General features: G+C 33.2%; 1 protein-coding gene across 2 annotated transcripts in view; it reads right to left on the bottom strand.

The window, feature by feature from the left end:
• The window catches only part of GRID2 (glutamate ionotropic receptor delta type subunit 2), a 1896723-nt gene that overhangs the window by 1519942 nt on the left and 356274 nt on the right, over positions 1 to 20507 (bottom strand). The window lies entirely within an intron of this gene.

The following is a 20507-nucleotide window of genomic DNA, read 5'->3' as shown; positions in this document are numbered from 1 at the left end:
TCACCAGAGATTTATCAGATCTATAATATTATAGGTACATTCTTTATCCTTACAAATGATTTATTCGGTTCTGACTCATATAAAAAATTCCTCTTTATAGCAAAAAGTTGTAAAAGTTAGTATGAAATGTTTTGGAATAACCACTGTACAAAGTTTAGGCAGATTTTGGTTTAGTTGAGATTTTCCATGAGACATTAGGGAAGTTACTCTTCTTTCTGATTGCTAGCTGCTTCTTCTTCTTCTTCTTCTTCTTCTTCTTCTTCTTCTTCTTCTTCTTCTTCTTCTTCTTCTTCTTCTTCTTCTTCTTCTTCTTAATAAAATAGGGATTCCCCACCCTATCCTCAGCTGCATAGAAGTGGGATCAACATAAAAAAGGGAAAAGGACCCATATGTGCAAAAATATTTGTGACAGCCCTTTTTCATAGTAGCAAGGAATTGGAAATTGAGTGGATGCCCATTAGTTGTAGAAAAGCTAAATAAGTTATGGCATATGAATATTTTAAATTATTATTGTTCTATAAGAAATGATGAGCAGGATGATTTCAAAAAAGGTCCTGAGAGATGTATTAACTAATGCTAAGTTAAGTAAGTAGAATGGAGAGAACATTGTACAAAACAACAACAAAATTATATGACAATAAATTCTGATGGACATGGCTCTTTTCAATAATGAGATGACTCAGGCCAATTCCAATAGACTTGTGATGGAGAGAGCTATTTGCATCCAGAGAGAGGACTGTTGGAATTTAACATGGATCACAACATACTAATTTCATCTTTTTTGTTGTTGTTGTTGTTTAATTGCTTTTTGTTTTTTTCCTCATTTTTCCCTTTTAAATTTAATTTTTTTTTCGTGCAGCATGATAATTTTGGAAATATGTTTAGAAGAAATGCACATGTTTAACATATATCTGATTACTTGCTGTCTAGGGAAGTAGGTGGGAGAAGGGAGGGAGAAAAAATTCAAAACAAAGTTTTGCAAAGGTGAATATTGAAAACTATCTTTGTATATATTTTGAAAATAAAAAGCTAAAAAAAAGTGGGATCAAATTTGGTTAAGTAGATTGGAAATTTTCAAACCCACATTATTAAGTATCATCATGATCTCTTAATGAGTAAGAAAGGAAGAGAATTCTCAATTATTTTGTTCATTTATTCCTGAGTAATTGCTTTTCAAATCACCTTGCCTAATTTTCTCAGACCTCAAATATCCCAACTAGGAAATCAAATGAACACAAAAAAGATGCTAAGATTCAGAAACGTGAACTGCTTATGGATCAATCTGTTAAGCTCTCCAAAAAAAGACAAAAATACAATCCTTATATTGATAGATATATAGATATAGATATATCTATGTTTACAAGTATGTGTGGTGATTTAATGTGGATCACAACATACTATTTTCATCTTTTTTGTTGTTGTTTGCTTGCTTTTTTTTCTCATTTTTCTTTTTTAATCTAATTTTTCTTGTGTAGTATAATTTTGGAAATATGTTTAGAAGATATGAACAATTTTCAGATAAAGAAATTGAAACTATATGAAAAGGTGTTCTAAATCACTATTGATCAGAGAAATGCAAATGAAGACAACTCTGAGGTACCACTACACACTTCTCAGTTTGGCTAAGATTTCAGGAAAAGACAATGACAAATGGTGGAGTTGTGAAATGTTCCAACCATTCTGGATAGCAATTTGGAACTATGCCCAAAGGGCTATCAAATTGTGCATACCCTTTGATCCAGTAGTGTTTCTACTGGGCTTATATCTCTAAGAGATCTTAAAGGAGAGAAAGGGACCCACATATCCAAAAATGCTTGTGGCAACCCTTTTTGTATTGGCAAGAAACTGGAAACTGAGTCCATGCCTATTAGTTGGAGAATGGCTAAATAAGTTATGGTATATGAATGTTATAGAATATTATTATTCTATAAGAAATGATCAGGAGAATGATTTTAGAGAGGTCTGGAGAGAATTACATGAACTGATGCTAAGTGAAATGAGCAGAAGCAAATCATTATACATGGCAACAAGGTTATATGATGATCAATTCTGATGGACATGGCTCTTTTCAACAACGAGTGCTGATCATAACATAGCATTTTCACTCTTTTGTTGTTGTTTGCTTGCATTTTATTTTTTTCTCATGTTTTTCCTTTTTCATTTGCTTTTTCTTGTGCACCAAGATAATTGTATAAATATATTTAACATATATTTTACCATGTTTAATATATATTAGATTACTTGCTATCTAGGGGAGGTGGTGGGAAGAAGGGGGGAAATTGGAATCCAAGGTAAAAGTTATCCATGCATATCTTTTGAAAATTAAAAACTTTAATTAAAAAATCAGCTAGATTAGACTAAAACCATAAAAGGAATTATACTACATAAAGAAAACTGATTTATCACAGCCTTTCCCTTCCTGCTTTATCATAGTAAATAGCCCTAATTATGCTTTATATTTTTTTTCTTGTTTTCTCAGTTGAAAAAGATATTATAGGGAAGCTAGGTGGCACAGTAGATAGGAATCAAGAGGACCTGAGTTCAAATTCAGCCTCAGGTGATTGATATTTATTAGCTATTTGATCTTGGACATGTCAATTAACCCAAAATACGTTCAAAAAAGGAAAGCTATAACAATTATTTCTACTATGTTTAATAGTAAGTCAGCATGATTTGGTAACTAGGTAACTGGCCTCAGAGTTGGGCAGATGTGGGTTCTAGTTCCAAATCTAATATATTCCAGCCGAGGAAGAAATTATTTAATTTATCTCAACTTTAGTTTTCTCATATACAGATAGTTGTAGAGGGCAAATGACATAATTTAAAGTATTTTGCAAATTATAAAACACTGTATTAACTATTAGCTGCTTTAACTAAAAATTTGATCAATATAGATCCTTACCATAATGAAATGACCACAAAAGCCTAGAAACTATTCCAGCAAACTCAATCCTACCAAGCATAAAAATATGGCAGCAGTTTATAAAGTATCAATATGTCACCTCTTCTATCATTTTCCAGATCAAATATAAAATCCTGTTTAGCCTTCAGTTCTGAAATGATCTGCCTCTTCCATTCCACCACTTAGCTAAACCTGGGGTTTCTGAAGTCTTAACTAAAATCTCACCTAGAGGAAGCCTTTCTCAATTGCTTATATTTCTAATGCCTTCCCTCAATTAAATGTTTCAGTTTTATTTTAAATATGGATTGATTAAAATTAGCTTTGTTGTTTTTTCCATTAAAATTGAATTCACTGAAAGCTGAAGCTACCATCTACATTTCTTTGTAACTCCAGGACTTAATGTAGTGCCTGACACAGAGCAAGCAATTAAAAAGACTTATTGACCTCCAAGAACCTCCAAACTTCAATTTGGGAAGGGAGTGGTGGTTGTGAAGGAATACTCACAGAAAAGCACAAGAGGTAAATTATCATTCCTCCTGAATCTCTTTTACATAAGGTTAAAGAAAGAAGAGGAGAGACACAATTAAGGAAAGTCATCCTTAATGTTTTTTAAGGAAAAGATGAAAAAGGTAAACAAATAGACTCTCCCACACCCCTAAAAATGTTGTGCAAAAATTCATAACAATGAGTATAATATATGCTTTCTACCACCAATGACTCTTGGCCATTAGATTGGCATAATTCCAGGTCTGTTTTATAGAAGAAATAGAAAAAAGCAATTTGTCAAAATTGTCATGTCAAAAACATGAAAAATCTTGGATCTTGTCATTGAAAGAGATAGAGAGACAGGAGAGACATCTCTTGTCTGTTCAAAGACAGACAAGAGATAGACACAGAGAAACAGACAGTCAGAGCTACAGAAAAATATAGACAGACAGAAAGAAAGAGAGCTAGAGAAAGAAAGAAACAGAAAGAGACATGGGGAAGGGATTCAGGCACAGAAAGATAGAAAAAGAGACAGAGAGACAGAAAGACAGAAAGGGAGATAGAGAGACAGAAGTGGACAGAGAAAGAAATATTCAAATAACTGACTTGGATGCTTATTTTTCTATCTATGCAATGGTATTAGTCAAAACTGTGCACAGCAAGGGCATTATTTTTGAATAGGGTTATTAAAAATAATAGACGGTGTTGTTAGTATGCAATAGAAGACAATGAATTATAGTTACAAAGCTGGTCCATTAGACCCATTTCACCAATTATAATCAAGTAAGTTGTGAATTCCCAGGGGAACTCAAATATTTCTTTTTTTTTTCTTTTTTTTTAATAATTATAAATTTTTATTGACAGAACCCATGCCTGGGTAATTTTTTACAACATTATCCCTTGTACTCACTTCTGTTCCAACTTTTCCCCTTCCTCCCTTCACTCCCTCCCCCAGATGGCAAGCAGTCCTATGCATGTTAAATATGTCCCACCATATTGTAGATACAATATATACGTGCAGAACTGAACAGTTCTCTTGTTGCACAGAAAGAACTGGATTCAGAAGGTAAAAATAACCCAGGGGGAAAAAATGCAAACAGTTTACATTCATTTCCCAGTGTTCTTTCTTTGGGTGTAGCTGCATCTGTCCATCATTGATCAATTGAAACTGAGTTAGATCTTCTCTTTCTCAAAGAAATCCACTTCTATCAATCATTCAACTGGTTCTAAATCTAAATTTACTATTATTTCTCACATTCCCAAAAGAATACTATTAGCTCTCAAATGATTTGCCAAGATCTAGCTTAGTTACATTTATAGCATTCTCTTCAAACAACTATTTAATTGATTCTGTCCAAAAAAAAGGGGGGAGGAGAATAAGTTTGATATGGACTGTTTTTAATGAGGGCATGCTCATAATCATTACTTTTTTTCCTAGATGTTCATTCTTTTATTTATAACTTAGAATTTTCCCAGTCCTGAAAGCTAAGATCACTGGTCCATATTTTGCAGATTGTAGATTCTTGTCTTTTAGGGGGAAAAAAAGATGATTTTTTTTTGCCCTTCTCTAGGCCCGCAGTGTCTCTACTAATCTATGTCTTTAATTGGGAAAACAAGATGAAAATCAAGAGTCAATGAGTTTTGTCATCTCATTGTTTTCAATAATGATGGTCTTAAATGGTCAAAACTTAAGAAAACACATTTTTGGAATAAGAAATCAAATTTATCAAGAGTCACATAAAATATATTTCAAATGAACATTGAAACAACCCTAAATTACCAATTCACACCTATCATATTGATTCACTTTCCAGTCCATGCTGGAGGGGATGTGGTAAAAATCATTACAGTAATGCAATGTTAGAGTTGTGAATTGTTCCAATCATTCAGAAGAATAATTTGCAACTATAGCCAAAGGGCTATAAAACTATAGTTCCTTCCCCCTTTTCAATAATTCTCTCCTTTATCAATAGTATTTTATTTTTTCCAAATATATGTAAAGATAGTTTTCAACATTCATTTTTGTAAGGCTTTGTGAACCAAATTGTTTCTCCTCCTTCATTTACCTCCCCCCCAAGACAGCAAGCAATTTGATATAGCTTAAATATGTGCAACCATTTTTAAACACATTTATATATTTTTCATATTGTGTAAGAAAAATAAGACCAAAAAGGAAAAAAAAAACACAAGAAAAAAAGCAAAGAAAGAAAAAAAACAAAAAAGGTGAAAATGCTATGCTTTAATACACATTTCGTCTCCATAATATTTTCTCTGGGTTCAGATAGCATTTCCCATCCCAAGTCTATTGGAATGATCTTGAATCATCACATAAATGAAAAGAGCAAAGATCATCACAGTTGATCATCACAATTCTGCTGTTACTATGTAAAATGTTTGTCTGGTTCTGTTCACTTTACTCAGTACTATGCATATCTTTTGACCCAGGAATTGTACCACAAGGTTGGTATCCCAAAGAAATCAAAGAAAAAGGAAAATGACTTCTAAGTATGCAAATATTTATAGTATTTTTGTGGTAGCAAAAAATGGAAAATTAAAGGGATGACCATCAATTGGAGAATGGCTGAACAAGTTGGGATATATTATTGTAATGAAATACTACTGTACTTTATGAAATAACAAGGTGGATAATATCAGAAAAATCTGGGAAAACTTATATGAACTGATACAAAGCAAAGTGAACCAGGAAAACATTTTGCACAGCAACAGAAATATTATAATGATGATTAACTATGAAAGACTTACCTATTCTGATTAACACAATGATCCAAAACAATTCTAAAAGACTAAAAAAGTCTAAAAGACTTTTCAATTGCACATAAGGAAGTAATGAAGTCTTAAGTACAAACTGAAAGCATATTGCTTTTTACTTAATTTTTCTTGCTTTTTTTGGATTATGGAAATTTGATTTATATGACCACATGTATAATGAATATCATCATATCACAATGCCATATCACTGGGAGAGGGAGGCACTGGAGGGAGAGAAAGAGTGCATAAATATTTTTTAAAAGAATATTAAAATGAAATTTCAAAAATCATGATGACCTAATCCACCTCATACTAGGATCCAACTTCTCCCTCTTTGAATCCTCCATCCCTCCCACATATAACATACACCATTTTTGCTCTCTGCTTATCTTTTTTCATCAGCTCCTGCTTGTTAGTATTTTATTTTCAATTTTATCCTCGTTTTTGTTTAATAAGACAGATATTCCTTCCTCACTTTTAACTAATAATATACATTGCTTCATATTTCCCCCCTAATTTATGTGTGTCACAATCTTGCATCAAATCAGGAAGAAATTTCTTTAAGTCAAGGATCATCTTTTGAATCTTTTCTGTTTTGGGGAGTGTCTAGCATAGTGTTAGGAACACAACATATGCTTAATTAATGCTTACTGAATGAACAGATCATTAGATGATAATTTGAACAAAGATAGCCATATGCATGGCTTTCTTTGTCTCCCCCCAACTCCCACACATGTGAAAATGAAATGAATGAACAGAAAGGGATATAATGTAAACACAGAGTCACTTTTCCTAGTTATAGTTAACAAAAATCAACTGTGTTCATACTATAACTTTGCATTTCAATAAAAATTAAATGTATTACATCTTTTTATTAACATTCTTATTTCTATTTTTTTAAAATAACTTTTTGACAGAACCCATGCCAGGGTAATTTTTTACAACATTATCTCTTGCACTCTCTTCTGTTCCGATTTTTCCCTTCCCTTCCTCCATCCCCTCCCCCAGATGGCAAGCAGTCCTATACATGTTAAATAGATTACAGTATATCCTAGATACAATATATGTGTGCAGAACTGAACAGTTCTCTTGTTGCACAGGGAGAATTGGATTCAGAAGGTATAAATAACCCAGGAAGAAAAACAAAAATGCAGGCAGTTTATGTTCATTTCCCAGTGTCTTTTCTTTGGGTGTAGCTGCTTCTGTCCATCTTTGATCATTTGAAACTGAGTTATATCTCTGTTGAAGAAATCCACTTCTATCAGAATACATCCTCATACAGTATCGTTGTTGAAGTATATAATGATCTCCTAGTTCTACTTATTTCACTTAGCATCAGTTCATGTTAGGCTTGCCAGTCTTCTCTGTATTCATCCTGCTGGTCATGTCTTACAGAACAATAATATTCCATAATGTTCAAGTACCACAATTTACTCAACCATTCTCCAATTGATGGGTATCCATTCATTTTCCAGTTTCCAGTACAAACAGGGCTGCCACAAACATTTTGGCACATACAGGTCCCTTTCCCTTCTTTAGTATCTCTTTGGGATATAAGCCCAGTAGAAACACTGCTGGATCAAAGGGTATGCACAGTTTGATAACTTTTTGAGCATAGTTCCAAATTGCTCTCCAGAATGGCTGGATGTGTTCACAATTCCACCAACAATGTATCAGTGTCCCAATTTTCCCACATCCCCTCCAACATTCCGCATTATCTTTCCCTGTCATTCTAGCCAATCTGATAAGTATGTAGTAGTATCTCAGAATTGTCTTAATTTGCATTTCTCTGATTAATAATGATTTGGAGCACATTTCATATGGCTATAAATAGTTTTAATTTCTTCATATGAGAATTGATTGTTCATATCCTTTGACCATTTATCAATTGGAGAATGGCTTGATTTCTTATAAATTAGAGTCAATTCTTTATATATTTTGGAAATGAGGCCTTTATCAGAATCTTTGACTGTAAAAATGTTTTCCCAGTTTATTGTTTCCCTTCTAATCTTATCTGTATTAGTTTTGTTTGTACAAAAACTTTTCAATTTGATATAATCAAAATTTTCTGTTTTGTGGTCAATAGTGATCTCTAGTTCTTCTTTGGTCATAAATTCCTTCCTCTTCCACAGGTCTGAGAGGTAAACTATCCTATGCTCTTCCAATTCATTTATAATCAAATTCTTTATGCTTAGGTCATGAACCCATTTTGACCTTATCTTGTTGTACGGTGTTAAGTATGGGTCAATGCCTGTTTCTGCCATACTAATTTCCAATTTTCCCAGCAATTTTTGGTCAAATAATGTGTTCTTTCCCCCCAAACTGGGGTCTTTGGGTTTGTCAAACACTAGATTATTAAAGTTATTGGCTGTTTTGTCCTTTGAACCTAGCCTATTCCATTGATCCACCAGTCTATTTCTTAGCCAATACCAGATAGTTTTAGTAATCACTGCTTTATAATATAATTTTAGATCTGGTACAGGTAGGCCACCTTCATTTGATTTTTTTTTCATTAATTCCCTTGAAATTCTTGACCTTTTGTTTTTCCATATGAACTTTGTTGTTATTTTTTCTAGGTCATCAAAATAGTTTTTTGGGAGTCTGATTGGTATAGCGCTAAATAAATAGATTAGTTTAGGTAGTATTGTCATCTTTATTATATTTGCTCACCCTATCCAAGAGAATTTAATATTTTTCCAGTTGGTCAGATCAGACTTAATTTGTGTGGAAAGTGTTTTGTAGTTTTGCTCACAAAGTTTCTGATTTTCCCTTGGCAGATAGATTCCTAAATATTTTATAAAATCAGTAGCTACTTTAAATGGAATTTCTCTTTCTAACTCCAACTGTTGGGGTTTGTTAGTGATATATAAGAATGCTGATAACTTATGTGGGTTTATTTTGTATCCTGCAACTTTGCTAAAGGTATGGATTGCTTCTAATAACTTTTTAGTAGAGTCTCTGGGGTTACCTAAGTATACCATCATATCATTAGCAAAGAGTGATAATTTGGTTTCCTCATTGCCTGTTCTTATTCCTTTAATCTCTTTCTCAACTCTTATTGTCAAATCTAGCATTTCTAATACAATATTAAATAGTAACGGTGATAGTGGGCAACCTTGTTTCACTCCTGATCTTATTGGAAATGGTTGCAGTTTGTCTCTGTTACATATGATGCTTACTGCTGGTTTTAAATAGATGCTACTGATTATTTTAAGGAAAAGTCCATTTATTCCTATACTCTCAAGAGTTTTTAATAGGAATGGATGTTGGATTTTATCAAATGCTTTTTCTGCATCTATTGAGATGATCATGGTTTTTGTTAATTTGGTTATTAATATGGCCAATTATACTGATAGTTTTCCTAATATTGAACCAGCCCTGCATTCCTGGTATAAATCCTACTTGATTGTGGTGTATTATCCTGGAAATGATTTTCTGAAGTCTTTTTGCTAATATCTTATTTAAGATTTTAGCTTTAATGTTCATTAAGGAGATTGGTCTATAATTTTCTTTCTCTGTTTTCAACCTACCTGGTTTAGGTATCAATATCTTGTCTGTGTCATAAAAAGAATTTGGTAAGACTCCTTCATTCCCTATTTTTTCCAAATAGTTTATAAAGCATTGGGGCTAATTGTTCTTTGAATGTTTGATAGAATTCACATGTAAATCCATCTGGTCCTGGGGATTTTTTTTTTTTTTTAGGGAGTTGATTAATAGCTTGTTCTATTTCTTTTTCTGAAATGGGACTGTTTAAGCAATTTACTTCCTCCTCTGATAATCTGGGAAGCCTATATTTTTGGAGGTAGTCATCCATTTTGCTTAGATTATCAAATTTATTGGCATAAAGTTGAGCAAAGTAACCCCTTATTGTTTCTTTAATTTCCTCTTCATTGGTGGAAAGTTCTCCCCTTTCATTTTTAAGACTACTAATTTGATTTTCCTCTCTCCTTTTTCTAATCAGATTTATGAGAGGTTTATCAATTTTATTGGTGTTTTCATAAAACCAAATCTTAGTTTTATTTATTAATTCAATAGTTTTTTTTTTTTTTACTTTCTATATTATTACTTTCTCCTTTTAATTTTAGAATTTCAAGTTTAGTAATTTATTGGGAGTTTTTAATTTGGTCTTTTTGTAGCTTTTTAAATTGCAGGCCCAATTCATTGATCTTCTCTTTTTCTATTTTATTCAAGTAAGCCTCTAAGGATATAAAATTTCCCCTTATTATCAGTTTGGCTGCATCCCACAAATTTTGGTATGATGTCTTTGGTATGATATCTCATCATTGTCATTATTTTGAGTGAAATTATTAATTGTGTCTATAATTTGCTGTTTCACCTAATCATTCTTTAAGATGAGATTATTTAGTTTCCAATTACTTTTTGGTCTATTTACAGCTAACTTTTTGTTGAATGTAGTTTTTATTGCATTGTGATCTGAAAAGAAAGCATTTACTGTTTCTACATTCCTGAATTTAATTTTGAGGTCTTTATGTCCTAATATATGGTCAATTTTTGTGTAGGTTCTATGGACTGCTGAGAAGAAAGTATACCCCTTTCTGTCACCATTCAGTTTTCTCCAGAGATCTATCATACCTAATTTTTCTAATATTATATTTACCTCTTTAATTTCTTTTTTATTTGTTTTGTGATTTGATTTATTTAAGTCTGAGAGTGCAAGATTTAGATCTTCCACTATTATAGTTTGCTGTCTATTTTTTCTTACAACTCTCTTAACTTCTCCTTTAGGAAGTTAGATGCTATACCACTTGGTGCATATATGTTTAATATTGATATTGCTTCATTGTCTATAGTACCCTTTAGCAAGATATAGTTTCCTTCCTTATCTCTTTTAATTAGATCGATTTTTGCTTTTGCTTGATCTGAGATAAGAATGGCTACCCCTGCTTTTTTGACTTCACCTGAAGCATAATAGATTCTACTCCAGCCTTTTACCTTTACTCTGTATGTATCTCCCTGTTTTAAATGTGTTTCCTGTAAACAACATATTGTAGGGTTCTGACTTTTTATCCAGTCTGCTATCCACCTCCTCTTTATGGGAGAGTTCATCTCATTCACATTTACAGTTAAAATTACTAATTGTATATTTCCTGCCATCCTAAATATCCCCAGATTATGCTTTTCTTTTTCTTGCCCTCTTCCCTCCTTCCCTAGTATTAAACTTATTGGTCCCACTTGGGTCACATAGTTCTCTCTCTTTAGTATCTCTCCCTCCTCCCTTTGAATCCCTTCCTCTTTCTTGTACCCTTCCCTTATTACTCTTTTTCCTTTTCCCTTTTCCTCTCCCACTTTTTAATGAGATGGGAGAAGATTCTCTGTAAAACAAATATATCAATTATTTCTTCTTTGAGCCAACTCTGATGAGAGAAGGATTCACACAATGTTCCTCCCCCTCTCTAAGTTCCCTCAGATTTGATAGGTTTCCTTTGTCTCATCATTGCATGTAGTTTCCCTCTTTTTATCTCCCCTTTTACCTTTTTCTGACATTATCCCCTTTCCATTTCTACTTCCCTTTTTTTATGTTATATCAGTAAAATCAAATTATACATATGGTTTTTATGTATAGGCACAATAGAAATACAGTTCTCAAGAGTTCCTTTTACCTTTTTCTGCTTCTCTTGAGTCCTGTTGTTAGAGATCAAATTTTTTGTTTAAGTCTGGTTTTTTGCTTAGAAATAAATGGAATTCCTCTGTTTTATTAAATGTCCATCTTCTTCCATGGGAAAAATACTCAGCTTAGCTGGGTAGTTTATTCTTGGCTGCATTCCAAGCTCTTTTGCTTTTTGGAATATCTGATTCCAGGACCTTCTATCCCTTAATGTTGAAGCAGCCAGATCTTGAGTGACCCTTATTGTGGCACCTCATTATTTGAACTATTTTTTTTCCTGGGAGCTTGTAAAATTTTTTCTTTAGTCTGAAAATTCTGAAGTTTGGCTACAATATTCTTCGGAGTCTTTATTCTAGGATCTTTTTCAGGTGTTCGATGAATTCTTTCAATACCTATTTTCCTTTCCGGTTCTATTACTTCTGGGCAGTTCTCTTTGATGATTTCCTGTAAAATAGCATCTAGACTCTTTTTTTCATCATAATTTTCGGGTAGTCCAATGATCCTCAGGTTATCTCTCCTAGATCTATTTTCCAGGTCTGTTGTTTTTCCAAGTAAGTAGTTGACATTTTTTCCAATCTTTCATTTGTTCAGTTCTGATTTTTAGTGAGTTATTTTCTTCATTAGCTTTTTTTTTTTTTAACTTCTTTTTGTACATGTCCAATTGAGTTATTTTGCTCTATGGGATTTTTTTTCATTTCACTAATTTTTTTTTTTTAGTGAGTTATTTTCTTTTTCCAATTCACATATTCTGTTTCCCTGCACTTCTTGGGAGTTTTTTACCTTTTCTAATTCACATTTCTTTTTCCACTTTATCAAATTTTTCTTTTAGTGAGTTATATGCCTTTTCTGTACTCTCTTGCATAGCTTCTCTTTCCTTTCCCCATTTTTCTTCTAGTTCTCTTTTAAGGTTTTTAGTAGTCTCTTCTAAGTGTGCCCTTTGTATTGGAGACCAACAATTGTCTGGAGACTGTCTGCTATTAGTTTCTTCAGGGTTGAAAAGCTGTTCTCTTTCTGTGTAGAAACTATCAATCATTCTTTTGATTTTTTTACTCATTTTGTTAAAGCCTGTAGGGTCTGCCTTCAGAGCCAGGAGGTTACCAGCTTCCTCTGTAGAGCAGTGAAAGGTGTATGGACTGTTAGCTGTCCTGCCAGCTGGCTACAAAAAGCAGCGAGGTACTGGTATGCTTTGGGAAAGAGTTCCCCACCTGGGAGTAACTCAGGCCTGCAGGGCTGAGCTGGGAAAGTGCCCTGCAAAGAACCCTTGCTGTGTGAGATAACAACTGCTCTGGGGCTAGAGTCTGAGCAGTGAGAGTTTCACTTCCCATTCTGAGGCTGTGAGTATTAGCATTTGAGTAGTGAATAGATTTGCAGGGACAGGAAGTGTCTGCCCCGGAAGCACAATCTGCTAGGGAGGTTCTATTGCCCCAGGCCGAGCCCCCCAGTGTGTGGATTGGAGGCTGCCCAGGCTGTGCCCCTGTGCTGTGCAGATTTGTAACTGCCCCGCAAAAGCCACCCTGGAACTGCAGGATGTGGCTGCAGGGCTGCATTACAGTCTTCCTGAGTCACTTCCGAGTTTGAGTGGTTACAGCCAGATCTTGTTAGGTTCTGGTATTTTTTAGAATAGAGTAGAGTAAAACTCTATTTTAGGCTTTAATTTCTCTGCCAGTTTACTGCTTTGTAGTCAAGGCAGAGCAGTTAGCCTATAGCAGAGTTGTTTCTATAATTTCTCTAGCCAAAGAGATCACCCCTGCCCCTGGTCTGCTCAGGACGCTAGTCTCTCGTTGCCTGTGCTAGTCTGTTCCTGGCCCCTCAGGACAAACCTTTCTTGGGGATCTTTCAGATTGACTTCGGCTAGTAAGTTGTAGTGCTTCTAATTTTCATGAATTTAAGCAGTGAAGAGCTATTTTTGAGGCTGAATTAAATAGTTGGTTATGAGAGGAATTGGAGGAGCTTAGAAAGTAGTGTGTGTCTTCTCCGCCATCTTGGCTCTGCTCCCGAAAGTTCCAGTTCCAAACAACATTCTTATTTCTAGCTTAATTATCACTAACTTAAGTCTTTAGTACAATGAAAAACAGTTTCTTTGGTACAGTTTCTCTAACAAAATCTGAATTCATAGTTCATGTTCAATTCCTGCACAAAAAGCACATGTGAAATAATAATACTGTCATTTGAAATGTCTGACTTTGCTGTATATTTCCTAGAGCCTTGGTAAAAGCAAAGGAAATACAGGATGTTTATGGGGCAGATAAGCTGATTTCCTCAATATAGAGCATAATAGAAGTTTAATCTTTTAAATAATCATTTCATGTTTAAATATAGCATCTCACTGAATATTTCATGCATTTTGTTATTTTAGTGTTTGAGTCACATACATTATAAAGGTCACTTCTTCAGATAGGAAGGCATCATATTATTTCTTAAGTAGAATAGAGATAGCTTTAGCTCAACAATCAGGGGGCTCTTCATGGACCTGACATTATTTAACACTTTCAAACCTCTGTAATCTTCTATCAAATTGAATCTGAAAGGAAGATTTTTAAATATGCTCTGAGATTTGTATTATAACCACTAGCTCCCTAATCTTATCCTTAATTAAAGCTATGTATCTTTCTACATGAAATGAATATAGAGATGTGGATGGTGAGGATATTGTTTAACCTGCAAAACAATTCAAATTCTTTAAGAAATTATAGGCCAAATTTTAACAAAATGTCCCTAGGCAGCAAATTGTTTTATAATTAATTTACATATATTTATATTTATACATATAGAAAAACCTTAAAATAATATGTTTTTATCTATAGCAAGATAGGAGATGAAAGAAAAGCATATAGATAATTATAAAGACAGAAGAGACATCTTTTTTTCTCTTTCCATCATTCCATTCCTCCCTTCAGAATTTCCCTATACACTTATGTATTTTGTATAACCTATGTGACAAGTGATCATCTAAGCTTTCTTGAAAAACATCAGTGAAATAGACCTTCTGTAGAGGGCCAAGTGTACTTGAAACAAGTAATCTTACAATGAGGTGTTAACTCAGTGGAATTAAGATAATGATTCTCTAGTTTACATGTACTTAGTACTTAGTACTTAGTACAGTTCTACAAGTTGACAGCTATTCTACAAGATTGACACCTATGATGATGTACTTATAATAGAATATATAAGAGCTAAGAGATTTGGGAAGAAAGAAGAACTTGAAAATAGACAGAGAAGACAGAGGACTGGAGGCTGAAGCTCAGACTGGAAGACAAAGACCCTTGTGGTGGCTGTCCTGTCTCCTTCACATCTCCACTTAGACCAAGGCCCATCTGAAGGTGTCCCAGGTCTCTCTTAGCCTGGCCCTAGGTGAAGGAGACAGACTGTGAAGTGTTCCATAAACACAAATAAGTCATTAAAATTAAGTAATGGGGAAGCATGGACTTTATGATCCTTAGAGTGGGCAATTTCTTTTTCTTTTCCACTGTCTTTTTTTCCTTCAAAAAAACACTTGCTTTCAACCATACTTTAAAAGCTCCCATCAAGGTAATACCAATTGGGAAGCATTTTTCTAGTGTGGCATATGGATTTATATGGAATTTGTTACTTGTACAATTTGCATAAAAACTGTTACTATAAAATAAATGAAATATTAGGCATTCCTCAATCATATTATTTTTGTATGATTTAGTCTCCTTTTTTGTTCCCATCACTCATGTTTCTCTTTACATCTTGCTTCCCAGCTTCTTAAGATCCTGACTTCTGTTAGTCAAAGAGAGCAAAGAAAATTACCTTTACATCTGGTTATGCTAAAAAGAGTACAAATGTTATCTTGCAAATAGAAAAGGATCAGAATGAGGCATTTTAATTTCTATCCATTTCTCTTCTGAGAAATATTTCCTCTCTTCTCACCATTTTTAAGTTTCAGAAGTGAAGTGTCAGAAAACACTTCATCTTTAATGATTATAATTAATTATATTATAATGAAATAATTATAATTATAATGAAAATGTATTCATTTTTCTTCACTTGTTCTTTGCTTAGATATTAACAGAAGCCATGTGATTCTAGTTAATATTAATATTTCCCCATGTCAGTTAGTTAGTCAATTAAATATCTGACTATGCACCAGGCACTCTGTCAAGTACTGGATATAAAAAGAAAGGACCAAAAATTCTGTTTGTTTTCTCCAAGAGCTGAAAATCAAATAGGACAAGACAATATACAAGAAATTATATGCAAATTGTATATATATGATTAAAATTATACAAATATATACAATTATACAAATTATATACACATAAATGGAAATTGATTTCAAAGGGAAGGCACTAACAAAAGAGGGAATCAATAAAACTCCTAGTATAAAAGGTGATTTCGTTTGAAGCTTGAAGAAGGAAGAAAAAAGGTAAAGGTGAAAAGCAAAAGCTTTACAGACATTTGCTAATAAAGCTGATGAAAAAGCAGAGTCTCATTGTTTGAATAAAATCAAGAAGCCTATATAGCTGGATCCTATAATGAATGGAGAGGAGTAAACATGAGAAGCCTGGAAAAGGTAGAATGGGGTTTTAGCTAATCCTTTAGTTATCAGAGGAATTTATATCTAATTTTGAAAATAACAAAGGACTACTGAGGTTTATTAAATAGAAGGTGTTATGGTTAGACTTTCACTTCCAGAAAATTATTTTGACTCCACTTTGTGAATAGAGTAGGAAAATTAGAGGCAAGAAAACTAATAAAGGATTACTTAATAGTTCAGGCAAGAAATGATGAGGGATATACTAGATTAGTTTTTGTGGGAAATAAAACCAAAAACATCTATATGAGAGATATTGTATATAAAAGAACTTATGGTTCATGAGTGGAAATGAAAGAACATGATCCCAAGGTCGCACAGAACTAAATTGATGAAGTATAAATTGTCTTGTGTAAGGTAAATTTAAGATGAATCTCAATTCAGTCTTCAAGGACACCTGAATCAGAGAGAAGGGTGTCAAAAACTGAGCAAAAGGAGAAATGAGGGAAAAAGAAATTACCAACGATTTCAAGAAGAAAAAAATCAAAGACCGTGAATATAAACCATATATCAATAGAAAAAATTGGAATAATAACATAAATGAGTATTCACAAATAAAAACTAAAGTCAAAGAAAAATGCATCAATCATTTTATGAGCAGAACATAGAACCACTGCATGCATTTATGAATAATTCAAAGGAGAAATGATAATTATTAGAGCAAAATTTTTGATCTACACATAAAAATTATAGACAGACAGAAAATTAGAATCTGTAATGAGATAGGGTGTGTAGAGGACTAAGAACTCCAAGAAGAGCATAACAGGACAAAACTCTTTAACACTACAATGAAGGAAAGAATAGAAAAGAATAGTTCAGAATTGCTGAAATTGACATAGAAAATGAAATGACAATTGAAAAATTCCCATATAAATGAAAAATGGAAGAACAAGAAAAAGAAAAAAGAGAAAATAAAGCAGAAACCCAAGACTACAAACTCCAAAACATACATTGTTTAAAACTAACAATTCAATTCAAAAGCAAGTTCTATATAACATTAAATATAAAGAAAAATAAATTTAAATAATACAAACCTATTCTGCACCCCCCCCAGAAAAAAAATTTGGAATAGTATGTTCTGAAAAGCAATAGAGTTCAGAATGTAGCTTAGGATGGCCTATCTTAAAAAATATGAACTTAATCATAAGAGAAAAAAAATAGTATAAAGAGAAACAATTTTAAGAAGGGAGAACCAGAACTGAATAGATTATCTGGATCTCAAAATCCTCAAAAATAGAAATGTAGAAGTGAATAAGCCCATCAGGCAACAACAGCAAAGTAATAGCAGAGAAATGAGTAAGAAAGTTTTTCCTTAATGTATACAATATATATGAGAGATATGAGTGAAGGTAGAAATCTGACAGAGGTAAGAATGAAGAAAGGTATAACGGATAGAATATAATGATATTTTTGTGGGATTACCATCATAACAAAAAAAAACATACAAAAGGGAAGGAGAAGAGCAAGAGCATGGAGAGGATTATGTAGTCTTCTGGGATCACATGAAGACATCATCAGTAAGAGAAAATTACTTCTGTGTCTTCAAAAGAGAAAAAACCAGAGAAAAGTTGGTGGAGGGTAGAGAAGGGGGAAGATCTGAAAAAGGAGGAAAAGAAAAAAGCTTTATTTTGTTGATGAAAGTTTATTTTACTAGATGAATGTTCCTATGGGTGAATATAAATTGTCTTTGAAGAGAGATAGGGATTTTACACTGAGTATGGTCTGAGGAACTTGAAAAGTCTATCCATCCTATGTTGGGATAGGGAAGAGTCGGAACCCCTAAGGACAACTGTCATCTAGAGGAATGGGAAATGAACCACCAGATATTTTAGGCAAATATGGATTTTAAAAAGTAATTAGCAGAGAGTATAGATCAAAAGTGGGTTGCAAAATCAGGGATGTGGTAGGGGAGGGGATCTATCAGGGGGGCTACCACTCTAACACCTGCAATAATTAGTACTATTCTGGGAATGAGGTACTATTCATGGGGTAAGTTCTAAAGGTAATGGCAGAATCTGCCTGGAAAAGAGATTTACTTCAGGCATAGAAAATTTATTTCCATTCCCTTAGTTTTATTTTATGTATGATTTTGTATTTTTAATGTGCTTATTATAAGGGCCTTTTTTCTTATATAGTTCATCACTTTTTTTTTTTTGCTTTATTGGATTTTGTTAATCCATTCACATTTAAAATTATGAGTTGGGTTTGCATGTTCCTTTCTCTTTTTCTATTAATTTTAAATGATTTTGTTTCCCTTTTCTGCTATAAATATATGAAGTTCCTTCAGTTACTGTAATTTAATCTTTTTTTAAAAGAGCCTTCTTCCCACTGATTTTCTTGCTCTCACCTGTATTCCCTTCCTCTTGTTTGTTACCCTCATTTCTCCTTTAGAAGGGGAATATACAGTCACAAAAGTCAACACCACCTTGCTTTTGCTGCCCTGCCTGGTTTCAACCCTATAGAACAAGATGCCCCTTCAAGGACAAGTTTATCAGTTTAAATCTCATCACCATGCTTCTAATAAGCCTTAATTGTTATGACCTCCCTCAGTTTCCTTTCTCTTTGATTCCAGGGTTGGAGAGTGCAATACAAATCTACTCCCATTATTTTTCTTTATAGAAACTAGAGTCTCTGTCCATTCCACTTTGCATCAGATGTTCTGCTTGGTTTTATTTGCATGGAAAAAGATACTCATACACTGAGTATATCCTTGAGTCTCACTGTCCTTTCAGGCCTTCTTTTGCATGTTTTATCAAATCAGTAAATTGAAAACTCCTTTAAGGGCAAGGGATATCTTTCTTTCAATCATTTTTACTCTCAGAGTTTAGCATAGTGCTTGGCACAGGGATCCTTCATAAATGTTTATTGGATGTTTTGGATTACAACATAAATGGAAAAAACAGATGTACACAAAAAGATTAAAGTAAACGCAAAAAATTTATAAAGACCAAAGGCAACTTGAATAAAGAAATATGAGAAGACATCTCCCATTAACCCTTTCTGGAAGTGAGAGATACACAGTTATTACATTTTGTATATTTTGGGGGGATTATTTTCAATGTACTAATCAGTTGTTCTGATTTTTTTTTCTTCCTGCAAAATACCGAGACAGATCTCTTAGGGAGAGAGAGGAAAACTTGGGATAACTATGCTGATATAAGAGACAGAAAATATCAATGAAAAACTACTAAAATTTGTTTGTATCTTTGAATTTTGCTTTCAAATTACTAGCTACATTATTTATAATAAATGATTTCCTGACACATAAAAATCTGAAAATATTATGTGTCCTGGCACTTTCATGGATAGCTATCTACCTTACATAAGAGAGTTCTTAATAGTGCTGTAAAGCAACTGTTGAATATTATTAGTCTTTGACATTATTCTTTTCACAAATTAAAAAACAATTGAAATAAATTTACTCTTTGCCAGTTATTAGGCAATCAATAAGATCAAATAGGAAAAAAGAAAATATTGATATTTCAATTACAATGCAATATAGGGAAATATATAGAAGAATGTGGTAGAATATAAATAAAATTCATATCACTTAATAAATATTTGACAGCATTTATGACAGATTCCTGAAATATACTCATTTTGTTTAAAACACTCCACCACCACTACCATCACCACACACACACACACACACACACCAATCTATGTGGCAAATCTTGATACACATTAGCTTTCCAGTTGTACTTCAGTTTTTACCTTTGTGTGGTATAGCTTGTCAATTAGCCAAACAGTAAATATTCAAGCATTTATATGTCAAACTTTATGTTTGGCCATTGTAGCTAAAAAGACAAAAATGCAAGTTGCTGCTTTCTAGGGGCTATTCTATGATGGAGACAGTGTGTGTGTGTGTGTGTGTGTGTGTGTGTGTGTGTGTGCGTGTGTGTGCAGGCACGCATGTGTGTGGGTAGGTGTGAAAATAAAATGCAAGTTAGTTCTTGTGGAGGAAGTCACTAATAACTGTGGAGTTCAAAAAAAAGGCTTTAGAACATATAGCTGAAAATAAGCTTTGAAGGAAATGAGGAAATTCAAGAATCAACAGGAAGTAGGGAATACATTTTAAGGAAAATCCAATATAAAGATATAGAAATGAGAAATAGACAAGTGAAGGTTCTGCCAGAGTCCTTGATCCTTTCATGATGGTTTCAAAG

This window comes from Antechinus flavipes, chromosome 6 (assembly GCF_016432865.1).
Source record: "Antechinus flavipes isolate AdamAnt ecotype Samford, QLD, Australia chromosome 6, AdamAnt_v2, whole genome shotgun sequence".
Classification (NCBI taxonomy): Eukaryota; Metazoa; Chordata; class Mammalia; order Dasyuromorphia; family Dasyuridae; genus Antechinus; species Antechinus flavipes.
Note: the sequence above shows the minus strand (reverse complement) of the source record. Positions and strands in the feature narration are given on the sequence as shown.